Below are 27879 nucleotides of genomic sequence, written 5' to 3'. Positions count from 1 at the left end.
TTGGATCATGTTAATGTAGGTACCATCATCACTGAGGGTGTGGCCTTGGCGTACCAGAACTGCACTACAAGGTTAATTGTTAATAAGTCTCTGGGGGCCCCCATTAAAATCATGCGGTCAGTGCGCCAAGGCTGTCCCCTCAGTCCTCTGTTATTTGCTATATACATAGAAGCAATGTGTGTGGCCATTACCGCAAATAACAATATAAGTGGTTTTAGATTAGCAGGATCCGAAGTGAAGCTGCTAGCGTATGCTGATGACGTTGCAGTGTGTTGCACAGACGAAGCAAGTGTGACTGAAACAATTGCTGTAGTTAAACATTTCTGTGACGTCACGGGCAGCAAAGTCAATTGGGGCAAATCCCTCGGGCTGTGGCACGGGGAGTGGTTTTCGGCACCGGAATACTTCGCCAATGTCAACTGGGTGAAAACTCCGACGAAGTATCTGGGTGTTCCCCTCGACAGGTACAAAAGCAGCGATGAGTACTGGAGGAACCGAACTAATGAAACGAAAGAAAAAGCGGACAGATGGACAAGCACTAACCAGTCTATTTTTTCAAGGGCAACAATTTGTAATATGTTTTTTATAGCGAAGTTATATTATGTTATGCAAGTGTTGCATTGTGCCAGGGCAAATGTGCAAAGGCTGCACAGAGTTTTTGCGGTCTTCATCTGGGGTTCAGCATGGGAGAGGGCTAGCCGAACCAATTTGTTTAGAAGAGTGAAGGACGGGGGTGTTGGCCTGGCACATCTTTTTGTTCGTCAACTTGTCAACCGCTTTTTGTTTTTTCGAGATGTGCGCGATCCTTTTTTGCGCACCGTATGTCAACTCAAGTTGAGCGACGCGTTGCCGGCGTATGTTGTTAGTACGGCAAGCATGACCGGAAAACTTCGAGGTTATCTTAAGGAAGTGGTCGACAGCGTGCGTTTCCTGTCAGTTCGTTTTTCAAATGATTTTCTGTTTGAAGTGAAAAGGAAAAAACTGTATAATGATGTGTGCGACATTGTGTTCCCAGTGCCCTTATACAGAGACATATACAGTGGAGGGCCAGGACAAGACGTCCTTAAACGGGTGAAACGCATGCAAGTACCACCAGGGGTTAAAACCTTCTTTTTTAAGCTCCACACTGGAACACTTTCCGTGAAGACATTTATGGAAGAGCGAGGCTGTCTTGTGCCGTGGGGATCACACTGCTTGATCTGCAAGAAGCCCGAAACCATCGATCACGTGTTCTTGCACTGCTGGGCGGCTGTGTTCTTCTGGGACGTCTTGAAGCGAACACTGAAGAAAGAATTACCTGTAGACCCCCAAGGTATACGGTATCTGCCAATTAAGGATGAAGAGGGAGTTCCATACGACTTTATTATGTTGAATGCACTCCACTGTATATGGCGGGCTCGAATGGCTGGATACCATTGCGATGCCGACGCCCGCCCGGTTCACATATATTTTAGAGAATGTATGTCGCGGTACGTTGATATACAGAAATTGCAAGAATGTCCACCGGATTGGCTGTCGAGGCTTGAAGCTCTCACAGCCATGAAGGCATTTTAATTCGACAACGCCGGTCCCATACGGACAGTCGGCATTATCGCTATTTTTTTTTCTCTTTTTCTTCCCCGCAAGCTTGTATTGCTGACATGTGTGTAGTATTTGTATGTTGAGTATTGTGTCGAAAACCGGCATTAAATAAAAAAAAAATCGGCCATACCATGCTGAATACGCCGGTTCTCGTCCGATCCCCGAAGCTAAGCAGCATTGGGCTCGGTCAGTACTTGGGAGGGAGACCACCTGGGAACACCGAGTGCTGATGGCACCCTTCTTTTTGCTTTTTTTTATTATTCCGTGTTTCTGTGACGTTTTTTTTTTGTGTGTGTGTGTGTGGGCAGCTGCTTGTACTGTTACTTACGTTCAACTGGAGCCTGCTGGTAGAGCCGACGCCGAAGTGTGAAACCAATATGCAGGCCACTACGCGATATTCTGCGCGGAATGACGGACGTAATGCTGCATGCAAAATTTAGTCGCACGAGCTTCTAACCGCTTCGCTATCACGCCCGCCCGCATACAGCTCAATGACAACTCGTCGATAAAGTGGCACATTGTGGGCTGCAACGCACGCATAATGCGCTCCCCCTCTTTCTTGTTTTTGTGAGCGAGCATGACTTACTTGCACGCACGCATGCAGCGAACAACCACAAACGGAGTAATCGACGTGTGCGTGTATTGTTCGCGGAAAGACTGCCGCGTACGTGATGGAGCAATACATTCACTGGGCGAATGCACATAGCACGATACAGGTGCAGTCGGAAACACAGCATCCTTGCCATCGGCCATACCATGCTGAATACGCCGGTTCTCGTCCGATCCCCGAAGCTAAGCAGCATTAGGCTCGGTCAGTACTTGGGAGGGAGACCACCTGGGAACACCGAGTGGTGCAGGTCTTTCTGTGACGTTTTTTTGTGTGTGTGTGTGTGGGCAGCTGCTTTTACTGTTACTTACGTTCAACTGGAGCCTGCTGGTAGAGCCGACGCCGAAGTGTGAAACCAATATGAAGGCCACTACGCGATATTCTGCGCGGAATGACGGACGTAATGCTGCATGCAAAATTTAGTCGCACGAGGTTCTAACCGCTTCGCTATCACGCCCGCCCGCATACAGCTCAATGACAACTCGTCGATAAAGTGGCACATTGTGGGCTGCAACGCACGCATAATGCACTCCCCCTCTTTCTTGTTTTTGTGAGCGAGCATGACTTACTTGCACGCACGCATGCAGCGAACAACCACAAACGGAGAAATCGACGTGTGCGTGTATTGTTCGCGGAAAGACTGCCGCGTACGTGATGGAGCAATACATTCACTGGGCGAATGCACATAGCACGATACAGGTGCAGTCGGAAACACAGCATCCTTGCCATCGGCCATACCATCTGAATACGCCGGTTCTCGTCCGATCCCCGAAGCTAAGCAGCATTGGGCTCGGTCAGTACTTGGGAGGGAGACCACCTGGGAACACCGAGTGCTGATGGCACCCTTCTTTTTGCTTTTTTTTATAATTCCGTGTTTCTGTGACGTTTTTTTTTGTGTGTGTGTGTGTGTGTGTGTGTGGGCAGCTGCTTTTACTGTTACTTACGTTCAACTGGAGCCTGCTGGTAGAGCCGACGCCGAAGTGTGAAACCAATATGCAGGCCACTACGCGATATTCTGCGCGGAATGACGGACGTAATGCTGCATGCAAAATTTAGTCGCACGAGCTTCTAACCGCTTCGCTATCACGCCCGCCCGCATACAGCTCAATGACAACTCGTCGATAAAGTGGCACATTGTGGGCTGCAACGCACGCATAATGCGCTCCCCCTCTTTCTTGTTTTTGTGAGCGAGCATGACTTACTTGCACGCACGCATGCAGCGAACAACCACAAACGGAGTAATCGACGTGTGCGTGTATTGTTCGCGGAAAGACTGCCGCGTACGTGATGGAGCAATACATTCACTGGGCGAATGCACATAGCACGATACAGGTGCAGTCGGAAACACAGCATCCTTGCCATCGGCCATACCATGCTGAATACGCCGGTTCTCGTCCGATCCCCGAAGCTAAGCAGCATTGGGCTCGGTCAGTACTTGGGAGGGAGACCACCTGGGAACACCGAGTGCTGATGGCACCCTTCTTTTTGCTTTTTTTTATTATTCCGTGTTTCTGTGACGTTTTTTTTTGTGTGTGTGTGTGTGTGTGGGCAGCTGCTTTTACTGTTACTTACGTTCAACTGGAGCCTGCTGGTAGAGCCGACGCCGAAGTGTGAAACCAATATGCAGGCCACTACGCGATATTCTGCGCGGAATGATGGACGTAATGCTGCATGCAAAATTTAGTCGCACGAGCTTCTAACCGCTTCGCTATCACGCCCGCCCGCATACAGCTCAATGACAACTCGTCGATAAAGTGGCACATTGTGGGCTGCAACGCACGCATAATGCGCTCCCCCTCTTTCTTGTTTTTGTGAGCGAGCATGACTTACTTGCACGCACGCATGCAGCGAACAACCACAAACGGAGTAATCGACGTGTGCGTGTATTGTTCGCGGAAAGACTGCCGCGTACGTGATGGAGCAATACATTCACTGGGCGAATGCACATAGCACGATACAGGTGCAGTCGGAAACACAGCATCCTTGCCATCGGCCATACCATGCTGAATACGCCGGTTCTCGTCCGATCCCCGAAGCTAAGCAGCATTGGGCTCGGTCAGTACTTGGGAGGGAGACCACCTGGGAACACCGAGTGCTGATGGCACCCTTCTTTTTGCTTTTTTTTATTATTCCGTGTTTCTGTGACGTTTTTTTTTGTGTGTGTGTGTGTGTGGGCAGCTGCTTGTACTGTTACTTACGTTCAACTGGAGCCTGCTGGTAGAGCCGACGCCGAAGTGTGAAACCAATATGCAGGCCACTACGCGATATTCTGCGCGGAATGACGGACGTAATGCTGCATGCAAAATTTAGTCGCACAAGCTTCTAACCGCTTCGCTATCACGCCCGCCCGCATACAGCTCAATGACAACTCGTCGATAAAGTGGCACATTGTGGGCTGCAACGCACGCATAATGCGCTCCCCCTCTTTCTTGTTTTTGTGAGCGAGCATGACTTACTTGCACGCACGCATGCAGCGAACAACCACAAACGGAGTAATCGACGTGTGCGTGTATTGTTCGCGGAAAGACTGCCGCGTACGTGATGGAGCAATACATTCACTGGGCGAATGCACATAGCACGATACAGGTGCAGTCGGAAACACAGCATCCTTGCCATCGGCCATACCATGCTGAATACGCCGGTTCTCGTCCGATCCCCGAAGCTAAGCAGCATTGGGCTCGGTCAGTACTTGGGAGGGAGACCACCTGGGAACACCGAGTGCTGATGGCACCCTTCTTTTTGCTTTTTTTTATTATTCCGTGTTTCTGTGACGTTTTTTTTTTGTGTGTGCGTGTGTGTGGGCAGCTGCTTTTACTGTTACTTACGTTCAACTGGAGCCTGCTGGTAGAGCCGACGCCGAAGTGTGAAACCAATATGCAGGCCACTACGCGATATTCTGCGCGGAAGGACGGACGTAATGCTGCATGCAAAATTTAGTCGCACGAGCTTCTAACCGCTTCGCTATCACGCCCGCCCGAATACAGCTCAATGACAAGTCGTCGATAAAGTGGCACATTGTGGGCTGCAACGCACGCATAATGCGCTCCCCCTCTTTCTTGTTTTTGTGAGCGAGCATGACTTACTTGCACGCACGCATGCAGCGAACAACCACAAACGGAGTAATCGACGTGTGCGTGTATTGTTCGCGGAAAGACTGCCGCGTACGTGATGGAGCAATACATTCACTGGGCGAATGCACATAGCACGATACAGGTGCAGTCGGAAACACAGCATCCTTGCCATCGGCCATACCATGCTGAATACGCCGGTTCTCGTCCGATCCCCGAAGCTAAGCAGCATTGGGCTCGGTCAGTACTTGGGAGGGAGACCACCTGGGAACACCGAGTGCTGATGGCACCCTTCTTTTTGCTTTTTTTTATTATTCCGTGTTTCTGTGACGTTTTTTTTGTGTGTGTGTGTGTGTGGGGGCAGCTGCTTTTACTGTTACTTACGTTCAACTGGAGCCTGCTGGTAGAGCCGACGCCGAAGTGTGAAACCAATATGCAGGCCACTACGCGATATTCTGCGCGGAATGATGGACGTAATGCTGCATGCAAAATTTAGTCGCACGAGCTTCTAACCGCTTCGCTATCACGCCCGCCCGCATACAGCTCAATGACAACTCGTCGATAAAGTGGCACATTGTGGGCTGCAACGCACGCATAATGCGCTCCCCCTCTTTCTTGTTTTTGTGAGCGAGCATGACTTACTTGCACGCACGCATGCAGCGAACAACCACAAACGGAGTAATCGACGTGTGCGTGTATTGTTCGCGGAAAGACTGCCGCGTACGTGATGGAGCAATACATTCACTGGGCGAATGCACATAGCACGATACAGGTGCAGTCGGAAACACAGCATCCTTGCCATCGGCCATACCATGCTGAATACGCCGGTTCTCGTCCGATCCCCGAAGCTAAGCAGCATTGGGCTCGGTCAGTACTTCGGAGGGAGACCACCTGGGAACACCGAGTGCTGATGGCACCCTTCTTTTTGCTTTTTTTTATTATTCCGTGTTTCTGTGACGTTTTTGTGTGTGTGTGTGTGTGTGTGTGTGTGGGCAGCTGCTTGTACTGTTACTTACGTTCAACTGGAGCCTGCTGGTAGAGCCGACGCCGAAGTGTGAAACCAATATGCAGGCCACTACGCGATATTCTGCGCGGAATGACGGACGTAATGCTGCATGCAAAATTTAGTCGCACAAGCTTCTAACCGCTTCGCTATCACGCCCGCCCGCATACAGCTCAATGGCAACTCGTCGATAAAGTGGCACATTGTGGGCTGCAACGCACGCATAATGCGCTCCCCCTCTTTCTTGTTTTTGTGAGCGAGCATGACTTACTTGCACGCACGCATGCAGCGAACAACCACAAACGGAGTAATCGACGTGTGCGTGAATTGTTCGCGGAAATACTGCCGCGTACGTGATGTAGCAATACATTCACTGGGCGAATGCACATAGCACGATACAGGTGCAGTCGGAAACACAGCATCCTTGCCATCGGCCATACCATGCTGAATACGCCGGTTCTCGTCCGATCCCCGAAGCTAAGCAGCATTGGGCTCGGTCAGTACTTGGGAGGGAGACCACCTGGGAACACCGAGTGCTGATGGCACCCTTCTTTTTGCTTTTTTTTATTATTCCGTGTTTCTGTGACGTTTTTTTGTGTGTGTGTGTGTGGGCAGCTGCTTTTACTGTTACTTACGTTCAACTGGAGCCTGCTGGTAGAGCCGACGCCGAAGTGTGAAACCAATATGCAGGCCACTACGCGATATTCTGCGCGGAATGACGGACGTAATGCTGCATGCAAAATTTAGTCGCACGAGCTTCTAACCGCTTCGCTATCACGCCCGCCCGCATACAGCTCAATGACAACTCGTCGATAAAGTGGCACATTGTGGGCTGCAACGCACACATAATGCGCTCCCCCTCTTTCTTGTTTTTGTGAGCGAGCATGACTTACTTGCACGCACGCATGCAGCGAACAACCACAAACGGAGTAATCGACGTGTGCGTGTATTGTTCGCGGAAAGACTGCCGCGTACGTGATGGAGCAATACCTTCACTGGGCGAATGCACATAGCACGATACAGGTGCAGTCGGAAACACAGCATCCTTGCCATCGGCCATACCATGCTGAATACGCCGGTTCTCGTCCGATCCCCGAAGCTAAGCAGCATTGGGCTCGGTCAGTACTTGGGAGGGAGACCACCTAGCTGGGAACACCGAGTGCTGATGGCACCCTTCTTTTTGCTTTTTTTTATTATTCCGTGTTTCTGTGACGTTTTTTTTTTTGTGTGTGTGTGTGTGTGTGTGTGTGGGCAGCTGCTTTTACTGTTACTTACGTTCAACTGGAGCCTGCTGGTAGAGCCGACGCCGAAGTGTGAAACCAATATGCAGGCCACTACGCGATATTCTGCGCGGAATGACGGACGTAATGCTGCATGCAAAATTTAGTCGCACGATCTTCTAACCGCTTCGCTATCACGCCCGCCCGCATACAGCTCAATGACAACTCGTCGATAAAGTGGCACATTGTGGGCTGCAACGCACGCATAATGCGCTCCCCCTCTTTCTTGTTTTTGTGAGCGAGCATGACTTACTTGCACGCACGCATGCAGCGAACAACCACAAACGGAGTAATCGACGTGTGCGTGTGTTGTTCGCGGAAAGACTGCCGCGTACGTGATGTAGCAATACATTCACTGGGCGAATGCACATAGCACGATACAGGTGCAGTCGGAAACACAGCATCCTTGCCATCGGCCATACCATGCTCATTCTGCTTCCGGCAGCCGAGCTGAGCGGTCAGCAGAATCATGGGCTCCAGTGGAGCAGCGACAGCGGCCACTTCTGGCCGCGGATCCAGGCTAAACGACGATAAGGATTATGCCTTTATTTTGCCGCAACTGCCTAAAGGACAAGTTGTTATTAACACCGTCTTTTTGCACGGTGATGTACGTGCCAGACCTTATAAGGTGGAAGATTTCCGAGACGCCCTTCTGCCGACGAGCCTGCTGCCTGATGTGGTAAGCATAGGGGCGTACCAGATCAACCACGTCTGGGCAGTGACCCTCAGCGATGCGACTGCCACAAAGAGGCTTCTGGACCTTAAGGAACTTCAAGTTAAGGGACGACGGTGCGTCATCGTTGACCCGCAGGATCAGCAGGTGAAGCTAAGGCTTCACTGGCTGCTGTACGGCGTTGCCGACGAGGACGTTCGGACGGCATTCGCGGCCTTCGGCAAGGTGGAGGAGGTGAGCCGGGAGCGGTGGCGCATCGAGGGCATGGCAACGAAGACCTCAACCACCAGGACCGTCATTCTCAAATTGAAAAGCGGCATGAAAGTGGAGGACCTGCCACATCAGATACGCGTCGGCGGCGAGTTGGCCTTGGTCGTCGTACCCGGTCGACCGATGCAGTGCCTGCGCTGCCACGGCACGGGACACGTCCGCCGTGAGTGCATAGTCCCCCGCTGTACGTTATGCAGACGTTTCGGCCACGTCGACGCTGACTGCGTAAGGTCTTATGCCACCGTAACAGGCCCAGCAGCTAGCGACGTTGCGGCAGAGCACGTCATGGACGTGGCCGAAGCGGAGGACGCTGCTAAAAGAACGCAAGACGCGGTCTCGACAGCGACAGCCAGTGGGACGACGAGTTCGGCCGTAGACAACAAGGTGGCTGAGCCTGCCCTGAAGCCGAGTGGGACGGCACAGGTCGCGACCGCTATGGGCCCGTCTACGCGGAGCAGGAGTGAAGACTCGCTCGACAACGGCACGACGGCGATGCAGCAGGACGGGGCCGTCCTTGACGGCGACCGGCCTTCGACTCCTGGTGCCCCAGTCAAGCGCCCCCATGACCAGACCAAGGACCGCAACGACAGTGGGACCAGCACCAGCGAAGGGCCGCCGACAAAGACACCACTTGGGAGGCGGTCGAGCTTGAAACCGAAGCCGAATGTCCCACCTGAGCGAAAGCCTGCGGACAAAGTGCCGGCCACAAACAACGCCGGGAAACCGGGAGGTCCCGGAGGCGGCTAGCCGAGGGCTAGTCGTGAACGGTAAGCACCATGCTCCGGGCCTACTTTTCTCTTTAGCTCAACATGGCTCAGATACCGTCCCTTAAAATTGCCACTTTAAACGTGAGAGGGTTGGCGGCTAGTCGTAGGCAAAGTCAGGTCCTACGGTTGGTCACTGACCACGATGTCGACGTACTAGCCGTCCAGGAAACTAAGGTTGACGGGGAGGAGGAGACCGGGAGCATGGTGCGCCGTTTCACGACTAGGTATTTTGCGGTGGTAAGCCATGCGTTAGGCACGGCCGGGGGGTGCATTCTTTTTGTGAAGAAACTGCCTGGACTGGAAATTCAGAGTACCTTTTCTTGTCAGACTGGAAGGATTGTTTTTTGCGATATTGTTTTGTGTGAATTTCAGTTCCGCATCATATGCGTATATGCACCCAATTCTGTGGAAGAGCGTGCCCATTTCTTTTCGAACCTTTCGCAGCATGTTCGATGCGATAAACGCGTCATGCTGTTAGGAGACTTCAATTGTGTAATGAGCGCTAGAGACAGAGCCAATAATGCCGGTGTGCGTGACAGAAGCAGTGAAGTCTTGTCAAAAATAATCAGTGAAAATGAACTCGATGACGTTTTTGAGTGTCTGGAAGGGGGGCGTGACGTGACTTTTACACGTTTTCAGGGCAGTAGCCATGCGCGGTTGGACCGAATCTACTTTTCGCTGGATACAATTCCAAGCTGCCACGGTTTTTCTGTAGTGCCCGTATCGTTCTCAGATCATTGTCTCGTAATATGTAATGTCGGTATAGGGAAACGCAAACATGAGTTTACTTGGGAGATGTGGAAAATGAATGCCTTGTTATTAAATGATGAGTCTTTTGTAAAGGCAGTACGGGATGCCATTAATGGAATACGAGAAGATGCAGCTGAAACAATAGCTGAAAAGTGGGAATGTTTTAAACAAGAAGTTAAAATGAAAGCCTTAGAAAGGTCAAGCTGCCTCAAGTTTGAGAGGGAATATAAAGAAAAGGGTTTGCGAACACTACTTCAGCAGCTGATAACTCTTGAGTGCAGAGAGCCTGGTCTGTACAAAGACGATGTGCGGAGCGTCAAGGAAAAGATGGAACAGTTCGATAAAGAACGCTATCAAGGTGCCATCGTGCGAGCACGAGCAGATGCATTAGCGGCGGGGGAGACGCCCACAAAAAGGGCGCTTGGACTCGAGAAGGCGCACGGACGGCGAAACCACGTCGATAAGATTTTAATGAACGGGGTTGTTGTCGACGACAACGAAAGCATAGGACGCGCCTTCTTTCAGTATTACCAGTCGCTCTTTGCATTTCAGGCAGCGAATGTAGAGAGTTTCAAAGCAGATTTTCTTCAGCGGATGCCGAGACTGGGAGATGACGCTAAAGAACGATTGGAAGGCAACATTACCGAGCACGAAGTTGAAAAGGCAATCGGCGATTTGAACTCGGGCAAGTCGCCCGGGCCTGATGGACTCTGTGCGGCGCTATATAAGGCTTTCAAAAGAGAACTGGCCCCATTTTTAGCAGATGTGTTTAATGAAGCGTACGAGAAGAAATTATTGCCCCCATCTTTTGGGAAAGCGCACACAATACTAATCCCTAAGAGCGATCAAGCAGACAAACTAAGATTGGTGTCATCCTATAGACCCATATCACTAACAAACATTGATTACAAGATCTTTATGAAGATTTTAGCTGCGAGACTTCAAGGCGTCATCAAGGAAATTGTCGGAGACCACCAAACTTGCGGCATCAAGGGGCGGTCCATTTTTTCGAACATCCATCAGATGCGGTGCGTGCTCGAATGCTGTGACGTCACCGATGGGGGCGTTGCAGTTCTTCAGCTCGATTTGGAGAAAGCGTTCGATTGTGTCGCTCACGTTATTTTGTTTGCCATCTTGGATCATGTTAATGTCGGTTCCATCATCAGTGAGGGCGTGGCCTTGGCGTACCAGAATTGCACAACAAGATTAATTGTCAATAAGTCTTTGGGGGCCCCCATTAACATCATGCGTTCAGTACGCCAAGGCTGTCCCCTCAGTCCGCTTTTATTTGCCATCTACATAGAAGCAATGTGCGTAGTAATAAACGGAAATGAAAAAATACGTGGTTTCAGATTAGCAGCGACAGAGGTGAAGTTGCTCGCATACGCAGATGACATTGCAGTGTGTTGCACAGACAAACCAAGTGTAACGGAAACAGTATCGGTTGTGAAACATTTCTGTGATGTCACAGGTAGTAGAATAAATTGGGGCAAATCCCTAGGCCTGTGGCACGGGAAATGGGTGTCTGCACCGGACAACTTCGCGAACCTCACCTGGGTTAAAACGCCGACGAGGTATCTGGGTGTTCCTCTCAATAGCTACAACAGTAGCGATGATTATTGGAGGAGCCAAGCCGATGAAATGAAAGAAAAGGCGGACAGATGGAAGGGTGCGAAGCTGTCTATTTTTGCGAGGGCGACAGTCTGTAATATGTTTTTTGTCACCAAGTTATATTATGTCATGCAAGCGTTGTATTGCTCGAGAGCAAATGTGCAAAGGCTCCACAGAGTGTTTGCTGTTTTCATCTGGGGGTCAACATGGGAAAGGTGCAGCAGAACAAATTTGTTTAGAAGAGTGAAGGACGGGGGTGTGGGTTTGGTTCACCTTTTTGTTAGACAACTTGTAAACCGATTCTTGTTTTTTCGTGATGTGAGCCAACCTTTTCTGCGCACCGTATGCCAGCTCAGGTTGAGCGGCGCTTTGCCGGCACATGTTGTTAGTACGGCAAGCGTTACCGGATCACTTCGTGGCTACTTTAAGGAAGTGGTCGACAGCGTGAGATTTCTTTCTGTTCGGTTTTCCATGGATTACCTTTGCGATGTGAAAAGGAAAAGATTGTATAGAGATGTGTGTGACAATGTTTTTCCAGTGCCGTTATACAGAGCCATTTACAGTGGAGGGCCAGGACTTGACGTACTTAAACGGGTAAAACGCATGGAGGTGCCACCAGGAGTAAAAACCTTTTTTTTTAAGCTTCACACCGGAACGCTCTCCGTGAAGACTTTCATGGAAGAGCGAAGATGTATCGTACCATGGGGAAGCCATTGCTTGATCTGCAAAAAGCAGGAAACCATAGATCACGTTTTCTTAGAATGTTGGGAGGGCTTCTTTTTCTGGGACGTCTTAAAGCGAACCCTGAAAAAGGAGTTACCGGTGGACCCCCAAGGGATAAGGTATCTGACAATTAAGGATGATGATGGGGTTCCATATGATTTTATTATGTTAAACGCTCTCCACTGTATATGGCGGGCTCGTATGGCAGGGTACTACTGTGATCCTGACGCTAGGCCCGCTCGCGCTTATTTCAGAGAATGTATGACACGATTTATAGAAATACAGAAAATGCAACAATGTGTTCCGGAATGGCTGTGGAGGCTAGAACCTCTGACAGCCATGAAGGAATTTTAAGATGACAACGCCTGTCCAATAGGGACAGACGGCTTTTGTTGTACGATGTGACTCTTTTCTTTCTTTTTTTGTTTGTATTGCAATTGTAATACTGTAATGTGTTGAAACTGCACGTTCTGCGAAAAACCGGCAATAAATAAAAAAAAAATCGGCCATACCATGCTGAATACGCCGGTTCTCGTCCGATCCCCGAAGCTAAGCAGCATTGGGCTCGGTCAGTACTTGGGAGGGAGACCACCTGGGAACACCGAGTGCTGATGGCACCCTTCTTTTTGCTTTTTTTATTATTCCGTGTTTCTGTGACGTTTTTTTTTTGTGTGTGTGTGTGTGTGTGCGTGTGTGTGTGGGCAGCTGCTTTTACTGTTACTTACGTTCAACTGGAGCCTGCTGGTAGAGCCGACGCCGAAGTGTGAAACCAATATGCAGGCCACTACGCGATATTCTGCGCGGAATGACGGACGTAATGCTGCATGCAAAATTTAGTCGCACGAGCTTCTAACCGCTTCGCTATCACGCCCGCCCGCATACAGCTCAATGACAACTCGTCGATAAAGTGGCACATTGTGGGCTGCAACGCACGCATAATGCGCTCCCCCTCTTTCTTGTTTTTGTGAGCGAGCATGACTTACTTGCACGCACGCATGCAGCGAACAACCACAAACGGAGTAATCGACGTGTGCGTGTATTGTTCGCGGAAAGACTGCCGCGTACGTGATGGAGCAATACATTCACTGGGCGAATGCACATAGCACGATACAGGTGCAGTCGGAAACACAGCATCCTTGCCATCGGCCATACCATGCGCATTCTACTTCCTGACGCGCTAGCGAACGGACGCAGGATCATGAGCTCCGCTGGAGCGGCGTTTGCGGCCCTCGCCGGCCGCGGTAACAGGAACAGCGTCGAAGACGTAAAGGACTACGAGATCGTTCTGCCTACTCTGCCCATCGGTCGTGTTGTTTTAAACACGTTGTTTCTGCACGGCGACGTGCGGGTGAGGCCCTACAGGGTCGAAGATTTCCGAGACGCCCTCGCCAACGCTGGTGTGCTCCCCGAGGTCATGGCGTTGGGAGCGTACCAGATTAACCATGTGTGGGCGGTGACGTTGAACAGCGCGGAAGCCACAAGGAAACTGGCTGCTTTCAAGGAGCTGCAAGTTAAAGGCCGTCGCTGCATTGTTATTGACCCCGAGGACCAGCAGGTTAAACTGCGGCTGCATTGGATGCTCCACGGAGTGCAAGAAGAAGACATCAGGACTGCTTTTGCGGCGTTCGGGAAAGTAACCGAGGTGACGCGGGAGCGCTGGCGCGTCCAAGGCATGAGAGAGAAGGGCTCAACCACGAGAACCGTGCTGCTCAAGCTCAAGCCGGGAATAAAGGTGGACGACCTGCCCCACCAGGTTCGAGTCGCCGGTGAGTTGGCCCTTGTGGTGGTACCCGGGCGGCCGATGCAGTGCCTGCGCTGCCATGGCACGGGCCATGTTCGCCGTGACTGTAAGGTGCCCCGGTGCTCGAAGTGCAGACGCTATGGACACGCGGACGCTGACTGCGTCCGTACCTACGCGGCGGCTACCGGGCTGGGAAAGACGGACGAGATCGCCGAACTCATGGACGTCGTTGAAGCCGAGGATGCAGCGAGGGGAACGGACGAGGCGGGCAAGCAAACGGGGCCACTCGACTCGTTAGCGACTACCGGTGGAGACGCCCTCGCTGGGGATGGTTCAGCGAGCCAACAACCAGCGGATGACGTGCCTAGGTCAAACGAGACAACCGGACAGGATGGGGAGAACACTCCGGAGCCCAAGGTCGTCGAGCCCAAGGGTCCGAACGAGCTGCAACCGGACAAGAGTGGTGCCCGCACGTCGACCAGCGTCTCCGCTGCGGCGAAGCGTTCCCACGCCCAAACCAGCGCCGACGGTGACCAGTCTGCGACGCCTGGAGCCGAGGAGCCCCCGGCAAAGGCGCCTCAAGGCCGGCGTTCATCTTTTCGGCCGCGCCCTAACGTTCCGGCAGACAAGCGTGCCGGAAATTCGGAGTCCCTAGGACACGCTCATGTTCTTCCGCCGGACCGCACTGGCGGCGATGGCGGCGTCTAGCCTCGTGCTAGACGCGAGAGGTAAGCACCATATTGCCGGTCTCTTCCCCTATTGTTAAGATGGCTCCAACGTGTCCGTTGAAAGTCGCTACTCTAAATGTTCGAGGACTGGCAGGGAAAAGAAAGCAAGGCCAGCTTTACCGACTTATAACGGAGCACGACATTGATGTGCTAGCCGTGCAGGAGACGAAAGTCGACGGTGAAGAAGAGACCGGCGTTATGGTGCGGCGTTTCACGTCTAGGTTTTCTGCCGTAGTCAGTCATGCGGTGGGAACATCCGCTGGCTGTGTCCTTTTTGTTAAGAAGTTGCCGGGGCTAGAGGTGCATGCAATTTATTCGTGTGTGTCGGGCCGGTGTGTTGTCGTCGATTTTTCGTTCAGCAACGCCGAGTGGCGTATTGTGTGCTTGTACGCGCCCAATATGGTGGATGAAAGGACTCAGTTTTTTCACCACATAGAAGAGCGTCTATGCAAGGGAAGACAGCTCATAGTAATGGGCGATTTCAACTGTGTCCTCAGTGCGCGGGATAAAACAAGTGTTCGGGGATTTAGAGACAAAAGCACGGAAGCGTTGTCGCGAATGCTAGAGAACTGGGACCTTGAGGATGTAGCAGAGTGCCTCGAAGGAGCGCGTGCTGTAAAGTACACACGGTTTGAGGGCTCTAGTCACGCACGGCTCGACCGCATTTATGCGTCTGTTGACATCCTTCCGGAATGTAACAGTTACGAGGTAGTGCCAGTGTCGTTTTCTGACCATTGTTTAGTTAAGTGCTGCATGGGCATCCCAAAGCGAGGCAACCCTTTCTCATGGGAAACGTGGAAATTAAATAACCAGCTTCTTCAGGATGAACCGTTTAACCGAGCAGTAAGAGAAGAAATACGGAAAATAGACCCCAGTAAAAAACTTCACGTATGGCAGCAGTGGGAGCTGAGTAAGGAAACCCTAAAAATAAAGGCAATAGAGAGGGCCACCTGTATTCGTTTTGCAGAGAAACAAAAAGAGACTGAGTTAAAGACGCTTCTTAATAAACTGCTCAGGCAGGAATCTCAGGCACCGGGCAAATGGATAGAAGACATTAGAAAAGTGAAACAGCAGTTAGAGCAACTCGAAGAGCAACGCTACCGGGGAGCCCTGGTGAGGGCAAGGGCTGAAGACACAGCTGCAGGTGAAGCGCCTTCGAAGCGAGCGCTAGGGTTAGAAAAAGCACGCGCTGAAAGGAACCACATCGACGGCATAGAATGGCGCGGGACCTTATCAACAGACACTGACGACATCAAAGCAGCTTTTCATGAGCATTATCAGGCGCTATTCTCGTACCACAAAGTAGACGCTACCACATTTGGGAATGAGTTTTTGCGTGCTATACCCCGACTGGACGACGAAAGAAAGCAAAGATTGGAACTAGAGATAACAGAATCCGAAGTTGAACAGGCCATAGACAACTTAAACCCAGGAAAATCGCCTGGACCAGACGGCTTTAGCGCCGGTTTTTATAAAGAATTCAAGCACGAAATTAGCCCTGTATTGAATGTAATCTTTAACGAAGCTTACAAATGGAACACATTGCCTCCGTCTTATGGGTCGTCACACACAGTACTCATTCCTAAAACTGATGATGCAGCGAAATTAAGGTCTGTTACGGCGTATCGTCCCATAGCACTCACCAATATCGAGTATAAAATCTTTATGAAGATATTGGCTCGAAGATTGCAGACAGTGATACAGGACATCGTCGGGCCTCACCAGACATGTGGGATTAAAGGCCGGACTATTGTTACTAATATTCACAAGGCGCGCAGTGTACTTGAGTGCTGTGATGATTGTAATAGTCGGATTGCCATCTTACAGATTGACCTCGAGAAGGCTTTTGATTGCGTGGCTCATGAAATCTTGTTTGCCGTTTTAGACCATGCCAATCTCGGATCTGTAATCTGCGAGGGGGTCGCCCTGGCGTACCGTAACTGCACGACCAGATTGATCGTGAATAAGAGTTTAGGGGCTCCCATCAGCCTGCGACGTTCTGTGCGTCAGGGCTGCCCCCTCAGCCCTCTGTTGTTTTGTATCTATATTGAAACCCTGTGCATGCGATTGATTGAAAACAATAGAATTACGGGATTTAAGCTTCACGCAGTTGAAGTGAAGCTGCTGGCTTATGCAGATGATGTCGCTGTTTTTGCGGAGGATCAGGGGAGCATAATCGAGGCTGTCAAATGTGTCCGTAAATTTAGCCATGTCACTGGTAGTGGAGTTAACTGGTCAAAGTGCCTCGGGCTCTGGCATGGATCATGGCCAACGAAGCCAGATCATTTTGCCAACGTGCATTGGGTGACGACCCCAGGCAAGTACTTGGGCGTACCGCTCGATGCCTATCGTGATAGCGAGCAGTACTGGAAAGGGCAGGTCAAAGACACACAGGAGAGAGCTGAGAAGTGGAAAGGCACTAACCTTTCTATCTTTGCCAGAGCCACCGTTTGTAACCTTTTCTTTATCAGCAAGCTTTGGTACGTAATGCAGGTATTGCACTGTTCACGGTCCAACGTTCAGAAGCTACACAGGATTTTCGCCATCTTTGTCTGGGCGTCGGGATGGGAGCGCTGTAGCCGGACCAACTTGTTCCGCCGGGTAAAAGATGGGGGGCTGGGATTGGGCCACCTCTTTGTGCGGCAGCTGGTAAACCGGTTCTTGTTCTTTAGGGACTCAACCGACCCTTTTTTGCGCACGGTATGTCAAATAAGGCTGAGTAGACAAATACCGGAGTATGTGGTTTCAACCGCAGAGTTTTCGGGAGGGATTCGAGGGTTTTACAAAGAGGTCGTATCGAGTGTCAGATTTCTTTCAGTGCGCTTCTCGAATGATTACCTTTCCGTTGTGAACAAAAAGAAACTGTACTGTGCTTTGTGTGACGTCCTTTTCCCAGTGCCACTGTACAGGTCCTTGTACGGTGGAGGCCCAAGCAGCGATGTTTTAAAAAGAGTTAAAAAAATGCAGGTCCCGCCGGGAACAAAGACCTTCTTCTTTAAATTACACACCGGAACATTACCAGTTAAGAAGTTTTTGGAGGCAAAGGGAGTGTATTTACCGTGGGGAACACACTGTTTAATTTGCAAGCAGCCAGAGACAATAGATCATGTCTTTTTAAACTGTTGGGGAGGCGTGTTCTTCTGGGATGTATTGCAGAGGACACTAAAGAAAGACTTTCCACTAGACGCGTATGGCATTCGTTACTTAAGCATAGATAACGAGGACGGGGTGCCTTTTGACCTAATTATGCTCTTGGGCCTCCACTGTATTTGGCGCGCGAGAATGGCGGGATACCATGTTGATAAAGATGCGCGGCCTGCACGAATGTATTTCAGGGAACAGATGCACTGGTTTGTCGCTCTCCATAAGGCGACAGAGCAACCACCCGAGTGGCTTCCTAGAGTAGAGCCGTTGGTTAATTTGCGTGAATTTTGATTAGACTCAGCCAGTACGATACTGGTTGAAAACGTGCACAACAGCAAATGTATGTTCTACTTTGGTTTTTGTTACGGTGATTGTTTCCTCTTGTAAATAGTTTTGCACCAAAAATCAGGCAATAAAGAAAAAAAAAATCGGCCATACCATGCTGAATACGCCGGTTCTCGTCCGATCCCCGAAGCTAAGCAGCATTGGGCTCGGTCAGTACTTGGGAGGGAGACCACCTGGGAACACCGAGTGCTGATGGCACCCTTCTTTTTGCTTTTTTTTATTATTCCGTGTTTCTGTGACGTTTTTTTTTTTGTGTGTGTGTGTGTGTGGGCAGCTGCTTTTACTGTTACTTACGTTCAACTGGAGCCTGCTGGTAGAGCCGACGCCGAAGTGTGAAACCAATATGCAGGCCACTAGGCGATATTCTGCGCGGAATGACGGACGTAATGCTGCATGCAAAATTTAGTCGCACGAGCTTCTAACCGCTTCGCTATCACGCCCGCCCGCATACAGCTCAATGACAACTCGTCGATAAAGTGGCACATTGTGGGCTGCAACGCACGCATAATGCGCTCCCCCTCTTTCTTGTTTTTGTGAGCGAGCATGACTTACTTGCACGCACGCAAGCAGCGAACAACCACAAACGGAGTAATCGACGTGTGCGTGTATTGTTCGCGGAAAGACTGCCGCGTACGTGATGTAGCAATACATTCACTGGGCGAATGCACATAGCACGATACAGGTGCAGTCGGAAACACAGCATCCTTGCCATCGGCCATACCATGCTGAATACGCCGGTTCTCGTCCGATCCCCGAAGCTAAGCAGCATTGGGCTCGGTCAGTACTTGGGAGGGAGACCGCCTGGGAACACCGAGTGCTGATGGCACCCTTCTTTTTGCTTTTTTTTATTATTCCGTGTTTCTGTGACGTTTTTTTTGTGTGTGTGTGTGTGTGTGTGGGCAGCTGCTTGTACTGTTACTTACGTTCAACTGGAGCCTGCTGGTAGAGCCGACGCCGAAGTGTGAAACCAATATGCAGGCCACTACGCGATATTCTGCGCGGAATGACGGACGTAATGCTGCATGCAAAATTTAGTCGCACGAGCTTCTAACCGCTTCGCTATCACGCCCGCCCGCATACAGCTCAATGACAACTCGTCGATAAAGTGGCACATTGTGGGCTGCAACGCACGCATAATGCGCTCCCCCTCTTTCTTGTTTTTGTGAGCGAGCATGACTTACTTGCACGCACGCATGCAGCGAACAACCAGAAACGGGGTAATCGACGTGTGCGTGAATTGTTCGCGGAAAGACTGCCGCGTACGTGATGTAGCAATACAGTCATTGGGCGAATGCACATAGCACGATACAGGTGCAGTCGGAAACACAGCATCCTTGCCATCGGCCATACCATGCTGAATACGCCGGTTCTCGTCCGATCCCCGAAGCTAAGCAGCATTGGGCTCGGTCAGTACTTGGGAGGGAGACCACCTGGGAACACCGAGTGCTGATGGCACCCTTCTTTTTGCTTTTTTTATTATTCCGTGTTTCTGTGACGTTTTTTTTTAACGCGATAGCGTTAAGGAGCTCGTGTCGCAGAAAAGCCGGTGTCGTCGGCGTCGGGTGTCGGCGTCGGCGGCGTTGACCGTGAGCGATAAATCACGGCAGGCGCTTCATAAATAAAAAGCAACTTCCAAGATTGGCCCGGTGGGAATCGAACCCAGGTCTCCGGAGTGTGAGACGGAGACGCTACCACTCAGCCACGAGTTCGATGCTTCCAAGCGGTGCAAACGCGCCTCTAGTGAATTCGGTGTTGCCTTCGAAACGAGCCGTGGAAAGTTATACTGCGGTGTATATCGGTAATTATGAACATGTAACGTACAGAAGTCACAATTACACGAGTTGCGAAGTGCGTTTCCGCTGCATTTCTTCTGCGCTTTCCGCACACGCAGAGCCATCTTGCGGCAAACACAGAAGACCCCCTCCTCTCAATGTACGGCGCTGCCCCGACAGGAGGCGCGCCGCGCGCGCATTGGGACCGCTGCCAGGCGCGTCGCGGGACTCCCTCTCCCCTGACGACGCTTCGCCGTGCTTCCGGTTTAGATTACTATCTATCTCTCTGCCCGTGCCGATCACGACGTTTGGCTGGCGTAGATCGTTTCCCCTCCGAGACACCGAGTTCTTTGGTTCGTTTCGTTCGCTCAGGCGCACGTTTCGTTGCCGCGCCCAACGCTGCGTTGCTCGACGCTCACCGCGTGATAGGTGGGCGCTAAGTCCGATGCGGGGCGCATCGTAAGTGATTGCTGTGCCGTAGCGCATTGTCTTATACCCCTTGGCGGGTCGACGGGAACGCTGTCGCGTCCCACTCTTGAAGGCGAAGCTTAAGCGTCCTCCAATTTTTCATCGGTGCCTCTGTATCGCAAATCCACCGGGCGACCGCCAACGAGGAACACGAACAAATGTGGCAAACAAAGCTAGTCTGTCTAAAGAAGGCTAGTAAGTAACCACAAAAGGCAGAGAGTTGCTCTCCTGAGGCGCTTTCATGATCGAGACTGAAATTTTATCAAGAGGACTGCGCTGAATCTTACAAATTTCGTAATCACGTTATCGCACGCAACCTCGCGTGCCCGCGAACTCAAGCCGGTTGGCGTTCAAAACGATCAAGCGCACCAAATATGACTAACACGACCACGTAGTGCGCATATAAGCAAAGCAGACGTTGCGTAAAAATCATGTTAAAGCGTGCGTACAAATGACAACATGCACAGTGAACTGTGCAATATCTACTACGTTATTGCCCGCAGCACAATACGCAAGCCTGGCACATAGAATACTCTGAGAGAGTCACAACTTACATCACATAGTCGCGCGGAGGAAGTTGGTCGGAAGTTCTCCCTCCCGATTCGGTGAAGTCATGTCTTTCTTCTTAACCCGTTGCGCTTACCGGACGGTATCGCGAACATATTCTTGCCTTTGCTAAAACTATATTGGCATCCAAATGCGCAGCAGGTCATGGTAACAGAAAATGACGTGCATGAAGCGACGTCGCAGTTGCCACAAAACATCCTTCAAGGCGCTCACAAGATCAAAACAACACAGAATAGGAACGGAAAGAATGCCGCCAACAAGCGCCGCTTCTCGAGCAGAGATGGTACTGAAGCGCGACTGTAAACAAACAAAGCCGGCGCAAGGGGCCACGTGATGCCATTAGGCCAATAGCAACGCGGTGTCGGCTTCGGCCAGAGCGCTGGAGGAGGAGGCGGCATTCTTCAAAGCGTGGCACTACTTTACGAAGTTTAAGGGGCTTTAGCATTGGAGCTGTCGCGGCTCGGACTCTCTCCCCTGACAACGCTTCGCCTTGCTCCCTCTGTAGAATCAAGCGTCCTTCCTTTCTTTAGATCACTATCTCTCTATCTCTCTGCCCGTGCCGATCACAGCGTTTGGCTGGCGTGCATCATTTCCCCCTCCGGGATACCGAGTTCTTTGGTTCGCTCCGCTTGCTCAGGCGCACGTTTCGTTGCTGCGCCGAACGCCGCGTTGCTCGACCATATGGCTCGACGCTCACCGCGTCTGATGCGGGGCGCCTCGTAAGTGATGGCTGCCATATAGCCCATTGTCTTACACCCATTGGCGGGTCGACGGGAACGCTATCGCGTTCCACTCTTGAAGGCGAAGCTTAAGCGTCCTCCAATTTTTTTTTATTATTCCGTGTTTCTGTGACGTTTTTTTTGTGTGTGTGGGGGCAGTTGCTTTTACTGTTACTTACGTTCAACTGGAGCCTGCTGGTAGAGCCGACGCCGAAGTGTGAAACCAATTTGCAGGCCACTACGCGATATTCTGCGCGGAATGACGGACGTAATGCTGCATGCAAAATTTAGTCGCACGAGCTTCTAACCGCTTCGCTATCACGCCCGCCCGCATACAGCTCAATGACAACTCGTCGATAAAGTGGCACATTGTGGGCTGCAACGCACGCATAATGCGCTCCCCCTCTTGTTTTTGTGAGCGAGCATGACTTACTTGCACGCACGCATGCAGCGAACAACCACAAACGGAGTAATCGACGTTTGCGTGAATTGTTCGCGGAAAGACTGCCGCGTACGTGATGTAGCAATACATTCATTGGGCGAATGCACATAGCACGATACAGGTGCAGTCGGAAACACAGCATCCTTGCCATCGGCCATACCATGCTCATTCTGCTTCCGGCAGCCGAGCTGAGCGGTCAGCAGAATCATGGGCTCCAGTGGAGCAGCGACAGCGGCCACTTTTGGCCGCGGAAACAGGCTTACCGACGAAGACAAGGAGTACCCGTTTATTTTGCCGCAACTGCCGAAAGGACGACTAACGATCAACACCGTGTTTTTACACGGGGATGTACGTGCGAGACCATACAAGGTTGAAGACTTCAGGGACGCCCTATTGCCGACGGGCCTGCTACCTGACGTGGTATGCATAGGGGCGTATCAAATTAACCACGTCTGGGCGGTGACTCTCAATGATGCGACTGCCACAAAACGCCTGCTGGCCATGAAGGAAATGCAAGTGAAGGGACGACGGTGTGTCATTGTTGACCCACAAGACCAGCAAGTGAAGCTTAGGCTTCATTGGCTGCTGCACGGCGTTTCTGATGAGGACATTCGGACGGCGTTCGCAGCATTCGGCAAGGTGGAAGAGGTGAGCCGAGAGCGGTGGCGTGTCCAAGGCATGGGAGACAAGACCTCTACTACCCGGACCGTGCTCCTGAAGCTGAACAGCGGCGTAAAACTGGAAGACCTGCCTCATCAGGTGCGCGTCGGCGGAGAGCTAGCATTGGTGGTCGTTCCCGGGAGGCCCATGCAGTGTCTGCGCTGCCAATGCACGGGACACGTCCGCCGAGATTGTAAAGTTCCCCGCTGTTCAAGGTGCAAGCGTTTCGGCCACGTTGATGCTGACTGCGTCAAATCGTATGCAGCCGTGACAGGACCAGCAGCGAGTGACGTTGCTGCAGAGCACGTTATGGACGTGGTCGAGACGGAGGACGCCGCCAAAGGAACCGGAGACCTGGTTCCGACAGCGACAGTCAGTGGGACATCGACCGTCGGCGCAGAAGGCACTGTGGCTGAGGCTGGCGAGAAAACGAGCAAGACGGTACAGGTCCTGTCTTCAGTGGGTCATGCTATGGGGGGCGTTAACGACGAGGCACCCGATGACGACACGACAGCAATGCTGCAGGACGAGCACACCAACGACGGTGAGCAGACTGCCACTCTCGCTGCCCCAGCCAAGCGCCCCCACGACGCGACGAAGGACCGGGATGGTAGTGCAACCAGCACCAACGAGGGGCCACCGCCGAAGGCGCCTCATGGGAGGCGGATGGGTTTCAAACCAAAACCTAATATTCCGCCTGAAAAAAAGCCTGTTGTCAAAGTGGGGGCGGTGACCAACGCCAGCAAGCCGGAAGGTCCCGGAGGCGGCTAGCCGAGGGCTAGTCGTGAAGGGTAAGCACCATGCTCCGGGCCTACTTTTTTTTTTCCTTAGTTAAGATGGCTCTCTTACCGGCACTTACTATCGCCACGTTAAACGTGAGAGGGTTGGCGGCTAGTCGTAGGCAAAGTCAGGTCCTACGGTTGGTCACTGACCAAGACATAGACGTACTAGCCGTCCAGGAGACCAAGGTTGACGGAGAGGAGGAGACCGGGAGCATGGTGCGGCGTTTCACGACTAGATATTATGCGGTCGTGAGTCACGCGGTAGGGACGTCCGCCGGTTGTGTTCTGTTTGTAAAGAAGTTGCCTGATCTTGTTGTTCAAAGTGTATTTTCATGCCAGTCTGGAAGGATTGTTTTTTGTGATTTTGTATATCGTGAAATTGAATTTCGAGTCATATGCATATATGCGCCGAATTCTGTAGAAGAGCGCACCTTATTTTTTGAGAACCTTTTTCAGTATATGTGCAGCGATAAGTGCATGATTTTGTTGGGGGATTTTAATTGTGTTTTGAGTGCTCGGGATAGAGCGAATAATGCCGGTATTCGTGATAGAAGCAGCAGTGTGTTGGCTAAACTAATAAGTGAAAATGAACTGGACGATGTTTGCGAGTGTCTGGAGGGGGAGAGGGAAGTAATGTACACGCGATTTCAAGGTATCAGTCACGCGAGGTTAGACCGCATGTACATATCGCAAGACATGATTCCAAAGTGCCATAGTTATTCTGTGGCACCAGTATCGTTCTCAGATCACTGCTTGGTGAAATGTAACATAGGCACGGAGAAGAAGAGAGAATCTTTTAATTGGGACCTATGGAAAATGAACGCCTTACTACTAAAAGACCAACCATTTGTAGAGGCAGTACATGAGGCCGTTAGGGAGGTTTATGAGGATAATAGTCAAACAACAGCAGAGAAATGGGAAGGGTTCAAACAAAACGTAAAAATGAAAGCCTGTGAAAGATCGAGCTGCTTAAAGTTTGAGAAGGAAATGAAAGAAAAGAGCTTGCGAAAGACACTTAAGCAGCTGATAGCGCTTGAGTGCGAAGAGCCAGGGGCGTATAAACAAGATGTGCGAACCATTAAAGAAAAAATCGAGCAGCACGACAAAGAACGGTATCAAGGTGCGATTGTGCGCGCAAGAACAAATGCATTAGTAGCTGGAGAGACGCCCACTAAAAGGGCGCTTGGACTTGAAAAAGCGCAAGGTCGAAGGAATCACGTCGATAAGATTCTATGGAATGGCACAACTGCCGACGACAGTAAGTGTATAGGCCAAGCGTTTTTCGAGTATTACCAGTCCCTCTTTGCCTTTCAAGAAGCCAATGTAGACGAGTTCAAAAAGGTCTTCCTCGGTCGCATGCCGCGATTGAGTGACGACACAAAAGAACGAATAGAAGGGAAAATAACAGAAAGCGAAGTTCAAAAGGCGATTGAGGATTTGAATCAAGGCAAATCACCTGGACCTGACGGCCTGGGCGCTTGTTTATATAAAGCTTTCAAGAAGGAACTGTCACCGTTGCTAGCACGGCTGTTTAATGATGCGTATGAGAACAAAGCTTTGCCACCTTCTTTTGGCAAAGCGCATACCATACTCCTCCCTAAGAGTGATCAAGTGGAGAAACTTAGGCTGGTGACATCTTACAGGCCGATATCTTTAACCAATGTAGATTATAAAATTTTCATGAAGGTTTTGGCAGCCAGACTTCAAAGTGTAATAAAGGAAATTGTCGCAGATCACCAAACGTGTGGGATCAAAGGAAGGTCGATTTTTTCGAATATTCACACGATGCGGTGCGTGCTCGAGTGCTGCGACGTCACCTTGGGCGGAGTCGCAGTGCTTCAGCTCGACCTCGAGAAAGCCTTTGATTGTGTCTCGCATGGGATTTTGTTTGCCATTTTGTATCACGTTAATATTGGTTCCAACATCACTGAGGGAGTGGCGTTGGCGTATCAGAACTGCACAACACGCTTAATTGTGAATAAATCATTGGGGGCCCCCATTAACGTCATGCGTTCTGTGCGTCAGGGCTGCCCCCTCAGTCCTCTTTTGTTTGGAATTTACATAGAAACTTTGTGTTTGGCCATAATCCAAAATGATCAAATACGCGGGTATAATTTGGCAGACACAGAAGTCAAGCTCTTGGCATATGCAGACGACATCGCAGTGTGTTGTACAAGCAAACAAAGTGTAACGGAAACGATAAGCGTAGTGAAAAGTTTTTGTGGTGTGACGGGCAGTAGAGTGAACTGGGGGAAGTCCCTCGGTTTGTGGCACGGAGAGTGGTCTTCCGCCCCGGACCATTTTGCAAATGTGAACTGGATGAAAACCCCGACCAAGTATCTAGGTGTTCCCATGGACAGTTACAAAAATAGCGACGAGTACTGGATGAACCAAACAAAAGAAACTAGAGAAAAAGCAGAAAGGTGGAAAGGCATCAACCTCTCCATTTTCGCTAAGGCAACGGTGTGTAACATGTTTTTTATTACGAAGTTGTGGTATGTCATGCAGACGTTGTACTGTTCAAGGGTAAACGTGCAAAAGCTGCACAGAGTGTTCGCGATTTTTATCTGGGGCTCTACCTGCGAAAGGTGTAGCCGAACAAATCTGTTCAGGCACGTGAAGGAAGGGGGGCTGGGCTTGGCACATCTTTTTGTTCGACAGCTTGTCAACCGCTTTTTGTTTTTTCGCGATGTGCGCGATCCTTTTTTGCGCACCGTATGTCAGCTCAGGTTGAGCGACGCATTGCCTGCATATGTTGTTAGTACGGCAAGCATGACCGGAAAACTTCGAGGTTACTTTAAGGAAGTGGTCGACAGCGTGCGTTTCCTGTCAGTACGTTTTTCCAATGATTATCTGTTTGAAGTTAAAAGGAAAAAACTGTATAATGATGTGTGCGACATTGTGTTCCCAGTGCCGTTATACAGAACCATATACAGTGGAGGGCCAGGACAAGACGTCCTTAAACGGGTGAAACGAATGCAGGTGCCACAAGGGGTTAAAACCTTCTTTTTTAAGCTCCACACAGGAACGCTCTCTGTGAAAACGTTTGTGGAAGAACGAGGCTGTCTTGTGCCGTGGGGATCCCACTGCTTGATCTGTCAGAAGCCGGAGACCATTGATCACGTTTTCTTGCATTGCTGGGCGGCTGTTTTCCTTTGGGACGTGTTAAAGCGAACGCTGAAAAAGGAGTTACCGGTGGACCCCCAAGGGATCAGGTATCTGCCAATTAAAGATGAAGACGGAGTACCGTATGATCTCATTATGCTGAATGCCCTCCACTCTATATGGCGAGCTCGCATGGCCGGATATCATTGCGACGCCGACGCTCGGCCAGCGCGTATATATTTCAGAGAGTCTATGTCCTTATTTATTGAAACGCAGAAAATTCAAGAGTGTGCACCGGATTGGCTGTCGAGGCTCGAACCTCTGACAGTCATGAAGGAATTTTAATTTGACAACGTCAGTCCTATGCGGATAGACGGCTTTGTAGCGCTTTTTGTTTCTTGCCTTCTTTTGCTCTTGCAAGAAGCTTGCATTTGTGTCATTAGTGTGAAATTCATATGTACGATGTTATATTGAAAACCGGTAATAAATAAAAAAAAAATCGGCCATACCATGCTGAATACGCCGGTTCTCGTCCGATCCCCGAAGCTAAGCAGCATTGGGCTCCGTCAGTACTTGGGAGGGAGACCACCTGGGAACACCGAGTGCTGATGGCACCCTTCTTTTTGCTTTTTTTATTATTCCGTGTTTCTGTGACGTTTTTTTTGTGTGTGTGTGGGCAGTTGCTTTTACTGTTACTTACGTTCAACTGGAGCCTGCTGGTAGAGCCGACGCCGAAGTGTGAAACCAATGTGCAGGCCACTACGCGATATTCTGCGCGGAATGACGGACGTAATGCTGCATGCAAAATTTAGTCGCACGAGCTTCTAACCGCTTCGCTATCACGCCCGCCCGCATACAGCTCAATGACAACTCGTCGATAAAGTGGCACATTGTGGGCTGCAACGCACGCATAATGCGCTCCCCCTCTTGTTTTTGTGAGCGAGCATGACTTACTTGCACGCACGCATGCAGCGAACAACCACAAACGGAGTAATCGACGTGTGCGTGAATTGTTCGCGGAAAGACTGCCGCGTACGTGATGTAGCAATACATTCATTGGGCGAATGCACATA

General features: G+C 50.7%; 8 non-coding genes and 7 pseudogenes across 8 annotated transcripts; all 15 read left to right on the top strand.

Moving 5' to 3' along the window:
• The first annotated feature begins 1697 nt into the window (after nucleotides 1-1697).
• On the top strand, nucleotides 1698-1816 carry LOC139058238 (5S ribosomal RNA; annotated as a pseudogene).
• A 506-nt stretch (nucleotides 1817-2322) lies between these two features.
• LOC139058302 (5S ribosomal RNA) lies at nucleotides 2323-2441 on the top strand (annotated as a pseudogene).
• Nucleotides 2442-2912: 471 nt separating this feature from the next.
• Nucleotides 2913-3030, top strand: LOC139058268 (5S ribosomal RNA; annotated as a pseudogene).
• A 515-nt stretch (nucleotides 3031-3545) lies between these two features.
• LOC139058135 (5S ribosomal RNA) lies at nucleotides 3546-3664 on the top strand. Its single transcript, XR_011513275.1, has one exon. It is a non-coding gene; the product is annotated as a 5S ribosomal RNA (ribosomal RNA).
• A 509-nt stretch (nucleotides 3665-4173) lies between these two features.
• Nucleotides 4174-4292, top strand: LOC139058126 (5S ribosomal RNA). The gene has a single exon (XR_011513274.1). It is a non-coding gene; the product is annotated as a 5S ribosomal RNA (ribosomal RNA).
• A 507-nt stretch (nucleotides 4293-4799) lies between these two features.
• On the top strand, nucleotides 4800-4918 carry LOC139058113 (5S ribosomal RNA). The gene has a single exon (XR_011513272.1). It is a non-coding gene; the product is annotated as a 5S ribosomal RNA (ribosomal RNA).
• A 508-nt stretch (nucleotides 4919-5426) lies between these two features.
• On the top strand, nucleotides 5427-5545 carry LOC139058101 (5S ribosomal RNA). The gene has a single exon (XR_011513264.1). It is a non-coding gene; the product is annotated as a 5S ribosomal RNA (ribosomal RNA).
• A 508-nt stretch (nucleotides 5546-6053) lies between these two features.
• LOC139058027 (5S ribosomal RNA) lies at nucleotides 6054-6172 on the top strand. The gene has a single exon (XR_011513192.1). It is a non-coding gene; the product is annotated as a 5S ribosomal RNA (ribosomal RNA).
• A 513-nt stretch (nucleotides 6173-6685) lies between these two features.
• Nucleotides 6686-6804, top strand: LOC139058089 (5S ribosomal RNA). The gene has a single exon (XR_011513253.1). It is a non-coding gene; the product is annotated as a 5S ribosomal RNA (ribosomal RNA).
• Nucleotides 6805-7307: 503 nt separating this feature from the next.
• LOC139058295 (5S ribosomal RNA) lies at nucleotides 7308-7430 on the top strand (annotated as a pseudogene).
• Nucleotides 7431-12831: 5401 nt separating this feature from the next.
• On the top strand, nucleotides 12832-12950 carry LOC139058236 (5S ribosomal RNA; annotated as a pseudogene).
• Nucleotides 12951-18370: 5420 nt separating this feature from the next.
• On the top strand, nucleotides 18371-18489 carry LOC135921149 (5S ribosomal RNA; annotated as a pseudogene).
• Nucleotides 18490-18998: 509 nt separating this feature from the next.
• Nucleotides 18999-19117, top strand: LOC135921152 (5S ribosomal RNA). The gene has a single exon (XR_010570475.2). It is a non-coding gene; the product is annotated as a 5S ribosomal RNA (ribosomal RNA).
• Nucleotides 19118-19627: 510 nt separating this feature from the next.
• On the top strand, nucleotides 19628-19746 carry LOC139058078 (5S ribosomal RNA). The gene has a single exon (XR_011513242.1). It is a non-coding gene; the product is annotated as a 5S ribosomal RNA (ribosomal RNA).
• Nucleotides 19747-27301: 7555 nt separating this feature from the next.
• Nucleotides 27302-27420, top strand: LOC139058306 (5S ribosomal RNA; annotated as a pseudogene).
• The last annotated feature ends 459 nt before the right edge of the window (nucleotides 27421-27879 follow it).

The sequence above is a fragment of the Dermacentor albipictus genome, chromosome 3 (assembly GCF_038994185.2).
Source record: "Dermacentor albipictus isolate Rhodes 1998 colony chromosome 3, USDA_Dalb.pri_finalv2, whole genome shotgun sequence".
Classification (NCBI taxonomy): Eukaryota; Metazoa; Arthropoda; class Arachnida; order Ixodida; family Ixodidae; genus Dermacentor; species Dermacentor albipictus.
Note: the sequence above shows the minus strand (reverse complement) of the source record. Positions and strands in the feature narration are given on the sequence as shown.